Raw genomic sequence first — 16,645 nt, 5'->3', positions numbered from 1 at the left:
AGAACTAATGATGATGCACTCTGCCTGTTAGAGGTTTTTCGTTCCAGGAGCTCAAGGTTACAAGAAGTGCTCTTCACTTGGATTATTATTTTTTTCTTCCTTCCACTAGAAATGTAATGGTCACAAATAAATTCTGCACATAGGGAGTTAATAACACTCCAAAGATGTTGTGAAATAATTTTATTTACTAATGCTAGACATACAGGCTTGGCAATATTTTTTTCCTGACTTCAAGCATCCTGTATTGATTGATTAATTATTCTACCAATGAACTAACAAATATTGACCTTATAGAGTTGAGCAGCATTTAGCCAAAAGTCAGTAATCTACATCGATCACTTAATGGAACATCAAAGCTCAGCATCTGACAGTTTTATGTCATTCAGCAAAAATCTGTCTATGCTTTGATGATACCTTGACCTTTCTTATTAGGCATCCTTGGCAGAAAACTAAAAGCAATAATAAAATTAAACCTGTGGATAATGCTTTGTTATCTGGAGTGAAACTGTCACTGCCACAAAATACTCCTTGCAAATTTACCTAGCAGCAGGGGTAGCATTTCTTTTTCTAAATAAAAATATAATTTCCCAGCTATATGACTGGGCAGCATGATACTGAAATGTAATTTTACCACAGCGTAGCAGTAGAAAAGCAATAGGGAGCAAATGCTGGTATACGTGTTTTAAAAAAAAGCACACACACACACACACACATACACACATACAAACAACTTAGGAATAATACTTTGAACTCTGTAGCCCTTTTAACAGATGAGGATCTGTCTATGCAGCTGTCACAGCAGCAATTCAGCTCTGTCTCAGCACATGAGCTATTACAAACAGCCCTGATCAGATACATGGAACGCTAAGCTTATTTACGCTGCTTCTGGAGTATGTTTTCCAGGTCTAAACCTAGCTAACGTACATTTTCACAACACTTTAAAATATTACAATCACTTTTATGACAACAGCATAGACCCATGCGAGGGGACTGGTAGGGGCAGTAGCAGCTGAATAGGGATGGTTTCTCACACAGCTTCCCACTCTAGAGCAGCATAACTTCCAGTCTTCACTCTGCATTAGTGCCTAGCACCTGAAGCCAACTCATTTTTTCAAGGTAACTCATTACAAACTTTTAGTGTGGTGAAGTATCAATAGCTATTCTGATATTATTACAGCCAGAAGTAATCTCAAGTTCCTGGGTTTGGGCACAGTCTTCAGCCATGTCCTAACTCCATATCCCCACAAAGGAATTCTGTCCTGTTGCCAGTCCTGGATTACATCATCCATGTTGTCATCTCCTGGAGATGTACAGGAGAAGTACTACACTGACACAGAAAGAATCAAAGGGAAAATGGGATGGAAAAATAACGGCAGGATAAAGGGCTGTCATCTTCATTCCTTAACCCCAGGATCTAAAGTAGGTCCTCACCTTGCAAGAAATAAACTTAGAAAATCCCCCTCTTCCTGTTTTCCCAGAGGATTCACAGTCATCTCCTTGCCTTTGTCATTTAAGTACCACTTGCCTAGAGCAAGTTGCTGTTGAAAGCATGAGGGAACTGGCATTTACTTACCTAAGTGATTCAGGAGAATCAGGGGAGAGGTGCTTTCCACGCTCTGAAAGCCAGTGCTTCACTAGGCAAAACCAATCTGGCAATTCCTTCCCTAACTTCCAAAACTGCCTTTTCAGTGCCATTCTGAAAGGGGTCAGTCGACCTCACAGTGGTGGCTTCTGCTAAATACTGCTGCAGAAACAAAATGTAGATAGGGTCCAACTGAGTTGTAAGGACTACAGGAATTCTACAGAAAGCCAACAGAAAGTAAAGACATTCAATCCCACAGCCTGGAAAGGCTGTATGTCCACAACCACCTGGGCATAGAGGGTCCTGATTCAGTCTCACTGAGGATGTAAGGAAATGTTTGGCAGCATGAGTCAAAGCAAGTAACACAGAGGTACCTTAAAGATAGTTATTTCTTATTCATTGACATGGTAATTCTTAGTTTTAACTGTTCAGAATTATTTCACTGGGATCTCATATGAAGGTCCCCATCCTAATTGAAATCTTTCCTTTTCACTAGCATTACATTGCATCCAGGTTAGTTTTTGGTTTTGAATGGCTATTTTCACTGACTATTCTTCATTCCTCTCTTTTAGCTCTATTGGTGGTGCTTTCTTGTTGAATTCTCTTCTTGACGAGCACTATGCCAAGACTACTTTTTTAACTGGTTGGCAAACAAAATAAGTGCATGTGTTACCGTGAGACACTGGGGCAATTCAATACAAAACCAGATTTTGCTTTTAGTTTAATAGGACTCTGAGTTTTTAGCTTCTACATCCGCTGATGAGGTAGCCCAATTTTGGGCACCTAAGAAAGCAGATTTTCCAAAGTGCCCAGTAGCAAACATGCCCAGTTCATTTAAAAATTCAGCTTTTTATCTTAGTGGGAGCTGAGCTTTTGTGGAAATGCCATTAAATGTCTCAATTCAGTCACATGTGCTTAGAAAACCTACTTCAATTTCCTCACTAAAAGTCATTGGACCTAATATTATTTCCATGTAGCCAGTATGCGTTGCAAAGAAATTAACAGTTAAAAAAAATCTACGGTGCTATAGAAATCCACCTTCTGCACTAGCCAAGTATGAGAGTAATTTTACCCGTTCCTGTGTCCCGGCTCAGGGGATGATTGTCTCTCACAAAACCTTTTTAAATGGAATGAAATCATAGAGGAATCCTACCAGTTCATCTCCCTGCCTCAAAGCAAGGTCAACTCTAACGTGGTTCACTATGCATAAACCTAGGGGTTAAATAAACATTCAAGAAGAAAGGATATAAAAAAGACTTAGCGTTCTGTCAGTTTCTTCCAAATGTTAAAGAAAAATATAAAATAACAAAACAAAGTGTTTTTATGAAAATTCAGAGACATCCTGTGTTCTAGTTACTCAAAACCAAAAATTTAGTGCTTTTGATGCCCACATTCATTATGTATGGAAATAGACAATTATCTATTTATTTGCTTCTGTTATATTTACGTAACAGATGTTCCTTAGGTGTTTCATCTAAAATGACAGCATGGGGCAGGACTTTGGAAAATGGATGGCCCGACTTTGTAAGTTGTCTGTAATCTAGAATAATATCCAAACCATTTTGCCACACACAGCATAGATGAAATTGTAGGCTATCATCAGTATCCGGAATAAAGGACACTATTTGTCTGCTACCCTATAACAGATATTCATGTCTGCACGTTCACACACATACACTCTTCCAGCTGAAGAACTGAAGAGACACGTTATTTAAAACCTCTGCTAAAAGATGACAGTATTCTTTAACTGCCCTGCCACCCATAAAATATGCCTTGTGTATAGAACTATATTAGGTAGGGTACTTAGTCTAAAATTAATTGTGTTTTTTTCTTCAGTGTTAATTTACTTTTACGTATTCTAGATGTACCCTCTTTCAAATGGTACATTCTGTTTCTATTTTACTGTATTCAGCAATCAGCGTCGATTACTGTTGGTAACCATGGCAACTAGACAGCTAACTGTTCTTAAATCTTCATTTGTCCACTACTTTTACAAAATACTGTATAGTTAAGAAAGACAGAAGAAAAAGCCGGAAGGGATAAATGTATAACCTCTTTTAACTGAGGTTTTAGATAATGTGATGTGAATCTGCTCTCGGAAATAAAAAAAATACTCTCTCTGAGATTTAAACATTCTTGAGGGTCCTTTTAGGGTCCGATAGCACTAGCAATTCAGCAGTTTTCAGGATCTTCAAGGATTCAGTATATGCTAGTACTATTCATTCCTTGTCTGTATTTTAAACCTTCGCGTTGGATCTCCAGGATCTTCGCTGGTATCAGAAGTAGTCTGCTTCCAGATTACTTATAAAATAACAGCTAGAGAGACTGGCACAAGTGCAGGTCTCCTCTGATGACTTTCTACAAGCTTAGAGGCTAATAATCTGTGTGGTAGTGCAGAATAATTTCAGCTGCTTATATGATTCTCATGAGCTCCAATCAAGATATAAAAAGTGAAAGTCTTATTTGTATAAAGAATTAGGGACTCGGGACGAGCAGGGGAGAACAACCTGCAGAGATACTAAAATATGCCATCCTATGAAGAGAGAAGAACTGGTTTGCTATAATCATGTAAGTCTGTAATGAGTTATCAGTAAAGCAAAATCCAGGAAAGGAGGAAATTTTAATGACCAGTTATGTGCATCTTTTCTGTTTGGAGACAAGTAGGAATCCCATCTCCTTTTCAAATAAAAAGCACTGAAAAATAAAACAAGTTAGCTACTAAAAGGATTCTTTGATTTTTTTCGTGAAGTCATTAGGAACATATTATTTTACTCTAGCTGATGATACAGTGATGAAACAAGCTTTGCTGTGATAGGCGTGAAACATTTCCTTATGCCACTTTTTATAAAAATACGCATATGCTCAGCATAGTGCATGTTTACACACAACAAAGAGAATGTGGTCGAGTGACCCATCCACATTTTACCTTCCTAGTCCACAGACACCTGCTTCCAGGACCTCTCGTTCTCCTAGGCATGCATATTCTACCATTGAGAGATGCTCTAATAAATGTTTGCTTTTTTTTTTACATAGTGAGAAATATATACTCTTTCTTTTTTGAAGCAAAATTGTTACCTTCTGCACATGAAACTCCAAAATATCAGCTTGGAAGATGAAGACTGACAAAATCTACAGTGAATTGAAATTGACCTTTCAGAATGGAAATCCTTTTTTAAATGCTGAACAGACATTCCTACACTCTAATCTCTATTAATCTCTATTAGATTTATTTATCTCTAATAAATCTCATAGAGTACTTTGGATATGGTCAGTAGAAAAAACACTCACTACAGTTGCAATGCCTCCATGATACTTTTAAGACTGGTATGAATAGATTTTTTTCTTTAGCTATTATTTCAGCTGAAAAATCTTGTTCTTTAAAGTTAGATTCTAGTCTTCTGCAGTGAGAAAGGTGACATCCTTCACAGTAGTTTGCTTGGTTCCAGAGGGAGAACCATAGTTGCCTGGCAGGTCTATGTATAATCTTGTTTTACCTATACAATATAGGAAATTATGGAACTCTGTACAGAAATGGGGCACAGTGTAGGCATATGCTACTGACAGACTTGCAGATTTAGTCCAAATTATTCTTTCTGCTCTTTTGGATTTGTCTGTATCTTTTGCAGTGATTATTGAAAGTAACTGTAAAGTCACTCAGTAATTGCTTTCTTAGAGAGCATAACAAATCTATATTTATATATGTTTTTACATAAATTTGGGTATAAAATAATATGCAATGAATTGAACAGCTGCTGTGATTCTAATTTTGGTAATTCCTCAATCTAAACACAGTCCAGCTCTTTAAATCAGCATGCAGTTCTTACCAAAGGACAAAGTACCTCCTTGCTTGTCCACTCTCCAAAATCACATTATGTTAATTCCTTTCCACATCTAAATGTAACCATGTCTCTTAGGAACATCTTAGGTTTCATTTTCTTTGTTATTAGTTTACCATCACCAGAAATGCTTTCCCTGTGACACGAGATAAAGAAAAGCATATTCTGACAATATATAATTTCTACTGCAGTAAGATTTTTTTTGCCATTTTTTTTTCGAAGGGAAGAATCCATGATGTTGTCAGGTCTGTTACTGAGAGTACTGTCCTACATTTGGTAAACTCAGAGGAATATCAGAGTTTTCCATGTATCAAGTACTCCCCTATGTAATGTTTCAGGGAAAGAATTTAAAACTCCAGCTGGGCCATAGCTGAACCCTTTTCTCTCACTGCAGTTGAGCTTTGGGCATGAAATATAATGATAAAACGTACATGGGAACAAAGTAAAAGGCCACTATAACACTGCCATTGTCATACCATTACATGGATTTTATAACGTACAGTTACTGCTCTTCTCAATTGACATCATACAGGGCTCAGCTAATGGAAAGAGACGTGGAACATAATGCACCAAGTAGATGCTGGACAGGAAACAGTAAATGGATCATGAATCCAGCCCCTCTAGCTAAAGCAGTCAAAACTCTGAATAGCGGGGAGACTAATGTTTTTAGCCATTTTCCCTTCCAGACATAAGCCAAAAAAACCCTGCACTGAAGTGTTTTCCTTTTCTGGCTGCCCACCCTATTGTGAAAGCCAGCCAGCCAAGCTCAAAAGCATTTGCTTTTAAATGAATCATGGCAATACAATAAAGATGCAACATGCAGATTAAGTTCAAATCGATGACAGAAGCCGGGGCTTACATCAGTATGTTCCAAAATGCCAAAATTGCTCACAGTCAGAGAAAGTTCATCCAATAATGTGCCATAGGGGGTGAACAGAGAGCAACATGCTGAGTTCTGCGTGATGGCCTTGGTACTACTGCAAGCAACTTTTGGAATTTAGTAAACCTGTCACTGTTCATAAAATTTTCAACCGTACAGAGTGATGGCTGTTTAAAGCAGTAAATCTCCTGCCACATCTTTTTACCTCTTTGGGCTAGGTTATGCACTGTAATTGTCAGGCTGAAATTCTCCATTATGTAAATAAACTCTGCTTTGCAGCACCGTCATTTTCTAGACAGTGTGAAAAAGGTCTTTATTCACAAAGAGATAATAATTACACAGTTTTCCACAGCCTGGAAGCTTGTGAAATTTAAGAGAACTGCAAGTTTTTATCTACAGTTTCTCTCAAGAATCTGCAGGTTCCTGCAGCACCGGAAATATTTTTTTTGCTTTACAAGTTCATCTAATTGAGCGTATAAAAGTGAATTTTCCTTTAAGCTTTAGTATTTCCTCTCCCCACTAGCAAACAATGTTAAATCCAGTCCAGACTGTCAACTGCCAATGTATCGTACTGTAATATAGCAACCTTCGCATTGTTTGTTTCTTTGCTGGAAACATTTAATGTGGTCTCAGAAAGGTGATGAGTAGATGTCTGAACCAAATACAAACAAGGCAGTTGCTAAAGTCCTCAAAAGACAATATCAGGAACGAACCACAGTCAGAGCTCCACAGTCAAATCCAGACTTCTCAGTTGATTCGTTTCCTTTTTCTGGACTGACGTTATCCATATTTAAACTCTTGTTCAGGGGCTTACACCCCATGTGAGAAAAAAAAACAATTTTTCAAATTCAAAATTAAGAACTGGTATGTCAAACACCTCAGCAAGCTGCCTGATTCTTCAAAGGTGCTGAGAATGCAGAACCTCTTAAAATCAAGATATTTGTGTGGCACCTCATTCTAACCAGTAAGTTTTCATATGATACTGACTGTCAGATGTTTGACCTTCCTGGAAGCTATAGACTGAAATTTTAATTTGTTCCTAGAGCTAAATAGACCTAGATAGCTAAGTAGAAAATGCCACTCTTTTTGTCAATTAATCTCTTTGAATAATGTTTTCTTAAAGTAAATCAAAGATAAAAGGCATCATAGTAGTTCTTTTAAAAATATAGTTTATTTTCTAAGAAGGTAAATAGGTCTTCCGAAAAGAAAGAAAGCCCAAGAACTAACGAACATATAGTTCTCTCAGGTAACTACTGTGTTTTCCAAAGCTTTTGATTAATTTGCTCTGAATTTAAGCACTTGCATTAGCCCTCAGTCTTCCAGAAGCTGTGTTATAAACAGCTTCCTGCATATTTTCCATAGCACATTTGTTTTTTTAATACATTTGTTAGTAAATTCTACCCCCGCTGAAAACTAAAGTAATTGACTTCTGCAGCTTGCGTTTACCTTTTTCTTAAGTTATATTTATAGCGCATTTTGCCATCTTTGTGCTACACTGCAATTTGAAAGGGACAAATATTCCCAGGGTTGTAGGGTATTTCCATTTAACTGCATTCACATTTTTTCCACAAGGTACTGTTTTTTGCTGCTTTAGAGAGCTAAACGGAATAGAACATACCTACAAAAATATATTTTCACATTCCGTCTAATCCTTTATGTATTGTTGTATGGTTGAAATGTATCGCCATTTTGTAATAATCAACATAAAGAGCAAAAACAAATTGCATTTGAGAAATCACAGTTCTAATCATTCATTTAAAATAAAACTGTAAAATGTAACAAATATATGTAACACATTGGCTAAACGCTAGTTATGATAAGGCAGAAAGTCACTTGGCAGTGAGGATTCTCTGTTTCATAGATAGGCCACTAAGGGGCAGCAGTATCTGCTCGCACATCTATCCATCACTAAAACCTGGTAGAAAATTTTACATCTTTAACCATACTGCAAATGCCTTTATATTTTATAACTCCACTATTATAAAAATATAAGATGCAAATGAGATATTTTATTCCTTAATAATTAAATTGTAATTATCAATGAACGGCTTACAGGCCCTAAACCGTTTGTCACATAGAAGTTGGAATGCTTAAAATAGTGAAATGTAGTTTCCCAGGGGAAATTTTCTCAAAAAGCTTAGAGAACATGAGTCAGAGTGCTTCGTATTTACTCCATAAACACTTTGGAGGCTGCCCTAATTTTTAACAGAGTTTCCCAGTCAATTTTGGAATACTTTTCTCTCTCAGATTTTAAAGACGTATTAAATCAAAATTAATCTAAGAATAAGAAACTTTAAAATTGGTCTTAATCCACCCTAAGAGTTTTTACTGTCAGTCAAAGTGTCAATATAACCCCAAAAATCCTAGTTTTCTTCTAGGTTTCATACATTTGTGATGATGAGAATCTTGGCTCCAGAAATATAATCCAGTGTTACTTAAGCCAAAATGATTCCTTTCAGTAACAGCAGTAAGACTTCTGCGCTTTTTGTAGGCCAATATTGTTTGAATACCAGTTAGCTCAAACATTTAACATGTATGAAATTGCATCTACAATATGGCAATGTCACTTTCTAAAGGCTTCACTATTTTATTGCACTACGTCAAAAAAGACTAGGGTTTGGTTTCTGAGAAAAGATCACAGTTTCTTCAGGTGATTGAAACCACAGTTCACCTCAGATTAGTTCACAGAGTGAAGTTAATACTAACTATTTGGATTACCAGGTCTTTAGCTCCTAAGAGTGTTACAAAATAAAAGTACTTCAAAAGTGAGCAAAAACCCGAGCAAATGTTCATAAATAAGGTCTATGACTTTCGAAAGATTTTAATCCACACGCACACACACATATACATATACACAAAAGAATTCTTTTTAAAATGTTCACCAACACAGGGATATTATTAAATGGCATGGAGGTATAATTCACTTTTCTCACTAATTTACAAAGATTTCTGAATATATCAACTCAGATCCTGTTTGGCTATGCTCATGCGTAAAAATAGACTATCAAGATTGAAGATGAAAGATCAGTTTGCAGAGTCCTCTGCTCACAGACATATTCTTTCTCTTGCTATATTAAGCAGAGTACCTAATATCTTGATCCTAATTAGCTGTTTGTTAGAAAACTACAACTGCTTCATGAAGACTTTCTTTGTTTTCCTCAGAACTGAACCCACTGCATACATACCCTCCTGGGTTTTAATGATCACTATGAAAAGTCAAGACATATGGCACTTTATTCTTTCGGTGAGTACTGGCCTAATTTCCCCTTATTAGGAATGCCTTATCAGATTGAGATGGAGCCTAACCTCACCAGTGAAAAACACCTGTAAGATAATTTGGAGTCATATTACTAATAAAACTGCAGACAAAGATTTCCTCCCTAGAAAATTAGCATTTCCATCCGTCTCTGAATGAAATGACAGGAGGTAACTCCTCTGCATATCAGATATGCCAGAAAGAAAAACCCTACTGCAGTAAATCTGAAGAAAACCCAGGAGTCACCATTGAGTTAATTGAATCAGGGATGATACGATCATAAGAGATAAAAACACATTAAACAAATGAGGATATTTTACAATACACGACTTGATTTAAAATTCACCTTTTCCCAATACAAGGTGAACCGTGTAGCTTGAATATGGATATTGAATTATTAGCAAAGTTTTAGATTTCAAAATGCAATTAAATTAAAAGGAAACTGCCTTTGAATAAAATACCAGGAAAAAAAATCCATTTTAAATCCCATATATCTTTTTCTTTCCTTCTCTTTTCACTATTTATTTATTTTTATTATTATTAAATCAACATAGCTTAAAAAATAAAATTAAGCTACAGTTTTTGGTAATTCTAATTTTTTAGATCACTTTAATGCAGATACTCCCCCCCCCCTCCATTTTCCCATATTGTTACACTAACCAGTTTCAGAGAATCCATATATTTTTTGTTGTTTCCATCCCAATGTACCTAGGCTTATACAGGATCTTCCTCCTCTGTTTTCAAATACTGTTATTCTTTTAATGTGATTACATTTATCCCTTAGAGTTCTGGCCATGTCTGGCCTTTCATAAAACTCTCATAAAACTCTCATACCAGGCAGTTGAAGGTCCCCAGCCATCTGCCGCCCTAACAATGAGTTTTCAGGGTAAACTCAGGATATGTGGGTAATTCAGGCACACAGAGGATGGCATTTCCCCATGCTGGAGAGGAAAAAGTGAAAAAAGAAAAATAAAGATACCTTTTTCATCATTCAAGAAGCCCAATGCTCCTTCGGCTCATTATGGATTTGACAGTTTCATTTCAGAGTGAGAAGAATCACTGGAAGATGGACAATGTATCAGCAGGGACATAATTGTAGGGAATATCTTGAAGTATCCACAGTATTCACATAGGCTGTCCTCCGTTTCATTGTCTCAGCAGACTGGTATTTCCTTTTGGTAGCTAACCCTGCACAGATTACAAGAGTGAGGACAAAATGAGAAATTATTTGGCTCATAATTCTGTTTCCGTGAAAGCATTAGCCTAATGGTATCTGAATCCTAAACCTGCTTCTTTTTTTAAAGGTTAATTTTTAGGTGCTTCTTCTCTTTTGCTAGAGGAGGGTTTGGCTAGAGGTTGGGTTTTGTTCCTTTTAACTAAATACATTTCATAATACACACTAATTGCCGAGGAATTAGGATGTAAGAACTACTGGGAATTAGCCTTCTTATTTATAGTTCTAAATAGTTGCTACATCCTGTTTCAACATGCTTCTGAGTTAAATCCAGAAAGAGGCTACAGTTTTACAAATTGTCATTTTCTCATTTCATTCTCTTCTGAACAAGCAACAAAGACTAAGGCAGAATTCTGACTTCTTATTTTGCATGTTGTTTATATATGTTTAGAGACCCAGCTAACTACAAAACAAATTAAAGTACATAAAGTAAGAACCTGGACTGATGAGGAAATAAATAAATCCAGACACAAAGTCTGTGACTGCACTACTTGGCAGTTTGTTATATCAGAAATAGCAACTGAGAAAAAAAATAGCTATGTTATCATGTAGCTAATGCACCAGAATGTCAAAATACCTGTATATTAATTCACAGAATCAGAGAATCACAGAATGGTTGAGGTTGGAAAGGACCTCTGGAGATCATCTAGTCCAACCCCCTTGTTCAAGCAGCGTCACCTAGAGCGTATTACCCAGGAATATGTCCAGACAGCTTTTGAATATCTCCAAGGAAGAAGATTCTACATCCTCTCTGGGAAACCTGTTTCTGTTAATTGTTAGGTGGAAAGAGAAATTACAATTGGGGTTTATTTCATCCTTATGGTTATGTGAATCACTGACAAGGTAAATATCTAAAAATAATAATAGAACCACAGTGAAACTGCAATGTAATTATACGGTAATGGAGATCAATGGCACACACTTGTCCTTCTGGGACTTATTCCCAAGTCCTTTTCTCATGATTACACATATGCCTCCACTTCTGTGCCTGCTTGTGCAAATTCAGTGTAGTCAAAGGAATTTAGTCTCTTCAGTGAGTGATGGCACAATTCATAAGCATTTCATTGGCTCTGTGCATGTATAACAATACAAAGGGAGGGAGAGATGATCCAGGACAGACAGTGATCAGGAGAAGGTTGGTGCCACTGCTATCTGCTGCATGTCCTACATCAGAGCTCAACGTCTTCGTGGAAAAAGTCCTTTGGAAGTAGATGGTAGATCAGATTAATTCCTCTAGCAAGGTGCCTGAGGACCTCAGCCTGTAAGATGAGTATCCTTGCTTCAAAGAGCACTCCAGTTTCTAAGACAGTGGACAGGCAGAATTCCTGAAATATTCCATCACCTAAAAATATAGTTATAGCTCTACTGTCCTATCAGTAGGTTTGCTTAGATCCTGGCCAGAGTCACCTGCCAGGATGACTCCTGGCACATCCACACCTGCAAATTTTTATGCTAGAGAAGAGGAGCATCAGTGGTGAAGCTATATGCAAGTCTGTCACATATCCCTTTAATTTTGCTCAAATTTGGATAAAACTCAGACACAGACTGAACTTGTGCATCTGAGACATAGCTATGTTTCACCACAGTAGAGGAGTTAGGAACTAATGACGCAGTAGATTAAATCCTAACTCATTCCTCAGGTTAGCTTGTGTAGTTTCTGTGATGGCTACCCAAGAAGTAAGAAAATAAATTGAAATAAAACCCATACATACTTCCTTTTTAAATTTGTATTTTATTATGGCATTAGCAGCTCAGGTGATATGGTCAGAATATTTCTGAGATCTCTTCATCTACTCTGAGGGTGACAAGACATGTTAATACAGCTATGTACAAATTAATACAGCTCTGTATGAATTTTGAACAAAATGGCATACTATGAATATACTGAGATTTTTTTTCATATTGCTAAAATAAAAAGTAATCAGTGCAAAAAAAGGGATGTGTGCATTTCTTTGACACGCCAACATCTGAACATATACAAAATGCAAACACTTGAGAAATATGAATGAAAATGACTCTAAAGTGAAAGGAGAAATAATCAAGATCTTGGGTCTACTTTCTAAGCTAAATAACACATAGAAAAAATAAATACTAAGATAGATGGAAAAAAATTAGATTTTCATTTTTTTCCCCCATATTCATTCTAAATACCATGGGTACAGAAATAAACGCACAACTATTTATGGACAAAGTCCTTCAGAGATGTTGAGCATTGTTGGCCTGATACACCTACACTGACAGTCTGGTCTTTTTATACCTTCTTCATATGTTATCATTGCAATAAAGACTGCAAAATATTTAAAAACTAGACTGAAATAAGGTTAGAAGCATAGTCATAAAGTATGGAATTTTGGAGCACTTGGCCTCCTCCATCACCAGATTAAAAAAAAAAATGCAGGTCTTCCTGGTGTCTGCTTTCACCAAGGTTTGGTGCTACTGATCTAGCTAAAATAATGTATATTGCTTTTTCTATAAGTTTTAGAAATCAAGTTTTGGAAACCAAACTTCTAGGCATTGTTAAAAATTCCTAGAAAGTATACAATATTCCTTGCTGATTTATTTTTTATATTTAATATGTAATTTACAAAGTATCAGGACAGAGCTGAACTTAGAATACAAATAAGGGTATTATCATGAGCAACCATAAATGATCGATCTTCCCTTTGTATAAAGGTTTTCTATTGCTATTGTTAATGAGTTTTGTAAAGTTAAGACTCTAATCACACTTTCTCCAATTGAATTCACAGGCCCATCTGAGGATTGTATTTTGTAGTGTTTTTTTTATCACAAGCCTCAGTCACAATCACACCAATTGATTCAGCCCAGAACAAACATACACAACAGAAAATTTACAGCTCAATTTCTTTTAGCCACAACAATCTTCTATTTGTTCATCTTGACACCTAAAAAGATTTAAAAGCCAAACAGCATACTGAATGTACTTGATAACGCTTTTGATGAACTTAGCTCTTCTAAATTGAAGATACGACTGCGATACAGTGATAGAAAGTAAAAGAGAGAGAGGAATACAAACAACAACTATCTTTCTTGTTCTTTCGCTGCTGCAGGAATAGTTAAGGTACACATATCCACTGCTCAACAGCAAAAATAGTGCTGCAGTAAAAAGTTGTTCATCTGCCCACATCACAAAACTGTACTGCAAATTGCCTTCTCTTTCTCCATTTCCCTGCCCCTAAAGAAGAAAAAAGAACCAAGAAGATGAAAACTGGAAAGGGAAACAGAAAAAAACCCATCTTTAGTATGAAAGTTTGTTCAGGCTCAACTGCATGAACATAAGTCAGATAATTGAGGTGAGAAATAAGCCAGTGACAGCAGTAAGTGAAGAGAAACCATGGAGAACTTCAGGCTTAGGAAGATCTGAATTACCCTGCAGATAAGCCGAAGCGGCTCTCAGCGTCGCAGGCCGGTGGCACTGTGTGCACTAAAAGACCTTCTCTGGCACAGACAAGCAATGCCAAAATAGAAGCACAAATTCAGAGTAGAAGCAGCACACTAAGAGTAAAACAGGTATGCTGTAACTGTCTCCAAGGCGGTAGACGTGATATTTCTAGAGAAATAAAATCAAGGAATGTTAATGAACCACTTACAGGTAGTCTAAGCTGTAATATTTTACAATGCTCTCCATCAATTTAAAACAAATTACAACATTTAAACTTGGCATATACTTTCTACATTCCTCAGGATTTCAGAATATTAATACAGGGTTGTGCTCTGAAATCACTTGCTGACTTCTGATACGTATTAAAGTGAAGTTATCACTGATTTCAGTTGGACAGGGAAAGGACTGAGGTATTTGTACCTTCTATTGACTCTCACTTTCTTTTCTGTGCCAAAATAAGATTCCAGGATTTGGTTTATTAAAACTATTCCATTAATGCGCAGGAATGTGTTAGGAGCTCAGAACAAGAATTTCTGTGTGAAATTATAAGCCATATGCTATACAGAAGGTCAGACTAAATTATCATAATAGGCCCTTTCGGGTCTTAAGATATATGAATAATTGGCATTTCTGTCCTAGCATAGACTGCTTCTTCATCTAGTCATCATCATATTTCCAGTAGATGCCAGTACCTAAGATTTCAGTGGAAATCAAATCCCCGTTCACCCTTCCAACGTACACAGATAATTACATGATGAAAGAAGGACTTCTTCTCAACTCTTGTAAGCTATCATATTATAAATAAAGGTAAGATACTTGTTTTCTTTCTGCTGTAATAATGTTTTACCTATTAAAAATGTATCATGGATGTATTATACTTCATAAGTTATTAACACATGCAGCTAGATCCAATAACCATTTACTAGACATTAGTGAGGCATTTATGAACTAAACCTTAATTTGAAGTTTTGTGATGAAAGAAACTCTTAAGCAGCAAGGTAGCCAAGAAAAGTTCATCCACACTTTGCATTACACTCCCACATACTCATATCAGATCACAGTCACACAGAAATGGCAGCCTGAATCTGAAGAAGGATGCCTTCCTTACATACCACAGTGTTAGAAAAGCCCAAACTAAGTAATAATGTGTGGCTTTGCTGTAAATATTTGTGTGCTGAAATACCCTTTCATTTTCACTCCATCTTTTTCTTCAGTGTCAGGGTGCTGCCATATCACAACCTCAAGATGAAGTATAAAAAAGCCACATGCTGAAGTGAATTTTAGCATTTACAAAAATATAGGCCTTGCAGTGATACAGCAAGATATCCATGACCATAACATAGGCCAGGAAAAGGCATGGGGTGAACTGACCACACTAACCAATGGAACAGGCAGAAAAGTAGTCAGCCAAACTAGATAGGCCATCTTTCACCCAGATGCAACCTCTTACCGGTTTTTCAAGATAAATTCAGGATGGGTGACTAGCTGTGCACAAACCTCAGTTAATTCTGGCAGCGTGTCTCAATGCCAGGGACTGAAAATGGTATGAACCTGACAAGCTTGTTCTAGTTGCACAACTCCAGACATCAGAGTTGCAGTGCAGAGATTCCTTCTTTTTTCCCTGCATTTTTACCCACCTCTGCAGAAACTGCTGCTATTCTCTGAGGGAGAGTCCATTCTCCATAGTCCCGAAGGAACCGCTGCCACACCTTCTCTCTTAGAAACTCTAATATTTTACTCTTTGTTTTCCTGTTTCTCTTAAAGCAGCTCTATTCAGACCAAAAGTGGAAGCTCCTTACACCCAGAATGCAAACTTTGGTTATAATTAGAATTGCTGCATTCACTTCTCTACCATTTTTGCTGGATCCATTGGAAAATCAGTGATCTAGAAACCACAGCTAAGCTAAGCTATCAGGTGTCAGGAAATGTAATTGGACTGACACCTGCACACAACAGAGACTGGAAGATAGGGAAGAGATGGGGGCAGCCATCTGGACAGGGAGTGCCATTTCATTCTGGGTATAAAAGCCTGTGACACTAAGTCACACTAACAGTTTCTCAATGTGTAAAAGTTGGTGTGATCTGACTTTTAATTTCCAAACTTTCTGATTTCACATGTTTATAATTATTGTAAAGAGGATACCTAATTTCTATAGAATTAGGAAAGATACAGCAGCAGTCAACTGTGAGAATTTACAGCACTATAGGCTCCTTAATATCCTCTGTGCACATCCAAACGTGTATTATAGGGTTGTAAACACTCCTTTGTGCAAGCAGGGTGATGATGACAAAAAGGAAGGGAGCATCGCAGGAACATATACCTACAAACCCAAAGCTACACTTCATTAACCTGCAATAATATATACACCTCTTTCATCAGAAACGTGGGCTTATAACCTCTATTTTTTTTTTCTAAAAGAGTATGGAAACCAAACCTTTACCGGTGGATGCTAATGA

General features: G+C 36.8%; 1 long non-coding RNA gene across 2 annotated transcripts in view; it reads right to left on the bottom strand.

Moving 5' to 3' along the window:
- The window catches only part of LOC138064749 (uncharacterized), a 120,876-nt gene that overhangs the window by 47,193 nt on the left and 57,038 nt on the right, over window positions 1–16,645 (bottom strand). Inside the window, exons 2-3 of one of the 2 annotated variants that reach the window (XR_011138005.1) lie at window positions 10,534–10,742; window positions 1,595–1,744 (exon numbers count right to left, since the gene is read on the bottom strand). This is a non-coding gene — a long non-coding RNA (uncharacterized lncRNA). Of the gene's footprint in view, window positions 1–1,594; window positions 1,745–10,533; window positions 10,743–16,645 lie in introns of those variants that run through there. The other variant, XR_011138006.1, reaches the window with a different exon arrangement.

The sequence above is a fragment of the Struthio camelus genome, chromosome Z (assembly GCF_040807025.1).
Source record: "Struthio camelus isolate bStrCam1 chromosome Z, bStrCam1.hap1, whole genome shotgun sequence".
Lineage (NCBI taxonomy): Eukaryota > Metazoa > Chordata > Aves > Struthioniformes > Struthionidae > Struthio > Struthio camelus.
This window is presented reverse-complemented; position numbering and strand designations above follow the sequence as displayed.